Source organism: Balaenoptera ricei, chromosome 1, assembly GCF_028023285.1.
Source record: "Balaenoptera ricei isolate mBalRic1 chromosome 1, mBalRic1.hap2, whole genome shotgun sequence".
NCBI classification, from domain to species: Eukaryota; Metazoa; Chordata; class Mammalia; order Artiodactyla; family Balaenopteridae; genus Balaenoptera; species Balaenoptera ricei.
In genome coordinates, this window is record NC_082639.1 from 96,933,428 (window position 1) to 96,937,137 (window position 3,710).

The window sequence follows — 3,710 nt, forward strand, 5'->3', positions numbered from 1 at the left end:
GGGTGGGACAGCATCCCATTGCGCAGGCAAAGAAAACGGGGCACGAAGAGGTTAAGGCTCTCGCTGGCCACTCCGTACTTCATCAGTAAAGGAGATTTGACATCAGTGTTTCTGGGTGCAGGGTCCTTGTTCACCTCGGGCTGCCTCTCCTGACCCAGTGAGGGAAAGGGGGGAACCCCCATCAGGGGGACTTTGAGACCAAGCCCACTATGGGTGGCTGTCTGAGGAGTGGTCACAGGAAAGGGAGGGGGAGGGGGACAGGCTCTGCATCAACCTGGGGCCTGAGCAGCCCACTGCACCCACCTCCGCTCTTGGTCCAGGTGCCCAGAGTCCCGGGGCCCCGGCAGCTTGAGTGCATTGCTTTTCCCAGGTCTCAGTAGGGGCACTCGGTGAACTCAGAGGCTTCCTGGCTGGGAAAGGCTGTCCAGGTTCTGTGATTCAGTGTGCCGGCAGGAAAATAAATCCACCAGAATGATTTCTTTTTTCTTCCAACAAAGAAATGAGACTCGTAATCCAACAGTGACTGCCAGAGGACAGCCTGCTCTGAATTCCTTTCCTGCCTTGCTTACAGTCATTAAATTGGTCACTTGGGTTCAGGGGATGAAAGTGCGCCCGGCAGGACTGCGGTTGGCCTGGTTAACTTGCCGGCTTCCGCCTGGGACGGGATGGACCGAAGCTCTGTTCCCCACTGGGCTCTCCCTCTTGGATACTCAGAAATGCTCTCCCTGGGTCATAGCGGGGAGGGAGGAGGGCTCGACTCAAACCCTTCCTCTCTGATCAAAAAACTTTCCAACAGCCCACCTCCCTGGAGTGAATCTGGCGTATTGTCACATTCACTGGACGTTCATTCTGCCAAATATTTCATGACAGTAGCTCCTTTATTCCTAACATCACCCTCTGGAGGAGGTGTGATCCCCTCTCTAAAGACGGGGAGTCTGAGGCTCAGAGAAGTGATCTTGTGTGGGTCAGGCAGCGAGCGAGCCGCAGAGCTGTGGCCTGGATCTAATATACTCCTCACGCTGGTCATTTCAGGCAGGTATTGTTCGCAACTGTTTCCTCAGTCAAGAAACTGAGACTAAGCCTAATTAAGCTCGTCCAAGGCAAACAACTGCTGAGGAGAGACCTGAAATCAGAGCCAAAGCCCAGCCTTTACAGTCTTGTCTCCCTGCTGGGCAGGCTGTCTTCCCACACAGCACCCTTACCTGTGCTCACTAGGTCTCTCCACCCTCAGGCCTTCGTCTCAGCCAGCTCGCTGAAGCCAACAGTGAGTATCTTCACAGCCCAGCTTCAAACGGGCTTCTCCACAAAGCCTTCCCTGACGTTTTGGGCCATGCCCACCTCTCCCTTTCTCTCCTTCCCAATCTCCCATTGTTTTTATTAAACATAAGGGCACTTCATTATGGCTTTGGCTTACTTCACATGTGTAGGCCTTGTTCCTGCCCCCTCTTGCCTTCCCTAAATGATAGGGATAGAGTAGATAATGAAATAGTCAGTTTAGAAATCCCAGTAGGGGATTAAGGACAGAAAGGGAGTTTTAAGGGAGTTTGGGAGACTGTTGTAAGCTAATGACCACTCAAGAAAAGAATCCAGTAACCTAGCAACAATCTACACTGCCTTGAAGGGAGACCAGGTGCATCCAAGCACCAGGCACACTCAAGCCACAAACCCTGATAGTTAAAACACAAGACAATAGATATGGGGTCTGAATCTTGTTACGTGAAGTCAGGGAGTTAATAGTCCTTGAAAAGCAGCATTTCTGCATGTAGTCAAGACAGAAATATAGGTGAAGGGGGAAAAAAAGGGGGAAAGGGGACATTATACCAGAACCTGAGATGAATTACCATATTTTAGTATATGTCACCACTCTTTTGCTAATATACATATGATTTAAATAGCGCCATGACAGTCCTGTTCAAACCATGTAGGGTCAAAGGAGGAACTAATGATGTAAACTTTGATGTCTGCCCAAGAATGAGGAAGAAGGTGGTTTTCCCTCCTTCCCACTTTTCTTTTGTTTATAAAAATAAAGTCCTCTCATTCCTGGGGCAAAGCCTTCTCGCCTGCCCGCTTGTATTTCTTTCTTTTTTTTTTTTTTTTAGAGGAATTTTCCCATTCACTTTTTTTTTTAAATTATTTATTTTTATTTATTTATGTACTTTTGGCTGTGTTGGGTCTTCGTTTCTGTGCGAGGGCTTTCTCCAGGTGCGGCAAGTGCGGCAAGTGGGGGCCACTCTTCATCGCGATGCGCGGGCCTCTCACTATCACGGCTTCTCTTGTTGCGGAGCACAGGCTCTGGACGCGCAGGCTCAGTAATTGTGGCTCACGGGCCTAGCTGCTCTGTGGCATGTGGGATCTTCCCAGACCAGGGCTCGAACCCGTGTCCCCTGCATTAGCAGGCTGATTCTCAACCACTGCGCCACCAGGGAAGCCCCCGCTTGTATTTCTCATGAGCATCCTATGGTAATAAACTCACTCTTTGCCTGCCACTTTGCCTCTTGCTGAATTCTTTCTTTCTGCACCAAGACAAAATAACCTGAGCTTCAGTAAGTCCTGACACAGGTGAGCGGTTTCAATTAAAAGAACCATGGGTTCCGCACATATGGTCACCTTATCTTTGATAAAGGAGGCAAGAATATACCATGGAGAAACGACAGCCTCTTCAATAAGTGGTGCTGGGAAAACGGTACAGCTACATGTAAAAGAATGAAATTAGAACACTTCCTAACACCATATACAAAAATAAACTCAAAATGGATTAAAAACCTAAATGTAGGGCCAGACACTATAAAACTCTTAGAGGAAAACATAGGAAGGACACTCTATGACATACATCACAGCAAGATCCTTTCTGACCCACCTCCTAGAGAAATGGAAATAAAGACAAAAGTAAACAAATGGGACCTATTGAAACTTAAAAGCTTTTGCACAGCAAAGGAAACCATAAACAAGATGCAAAGACAACCCTCAGAATGGGAGAAAATATTTGCAAACAAAGCAACTGAAAAAGGATTAATCTCCAAAATATACAAGCAGCTCATGCATCTCAATATCAAAAAAACAAACAACCCAATCCAAAAATGGGCAGAAGACCTAAATAGACATTTCTCCAAAGAAGATATACAGATTGCCAACAAACACATGAAAGAATGCTCAACATCACTAATCATCAGAGAAATGCAAATCAAAACTGCAGTGAGGCATTCTCTCACACCAGTTAGAATGGCCATTATCAAAACATCTACAAACAATAAATGCTGGAGAGGGTGTGAAGAAAAGGGAACCCTCTTGCACTATTGGTGGGAATGTAATTTGATACAGCCACTATGGAGAACAGTATGGAGGTTCCTTAAAAAACTAAAAATAGAACTACCATATGACCCAGCAATCCCACTACTGGGCATATACCCTGAGAAAACCATAATTCAAAAAGAGACATGTACCACAATGTTCATTGCAGCTCTATTTACAATAGCCAGGACATGGAAGCAACCTAAGTGTCCATCGACAGATGAATGGATAAAGAAGATGTGACACATATATACAATGGAATATTACTCAGCCATAAAAAGAAACGAAATTGAGTTATTTGTAGTGAGGTGGATGGACCTAGAGGCTGTCATACAGAGTGAAGTAAGTCAGAAAGAGAAAAACAAATACCGTATGCTAACACATATATATGGAATCTAAAAAATAAAATGGTTCTGATAAAC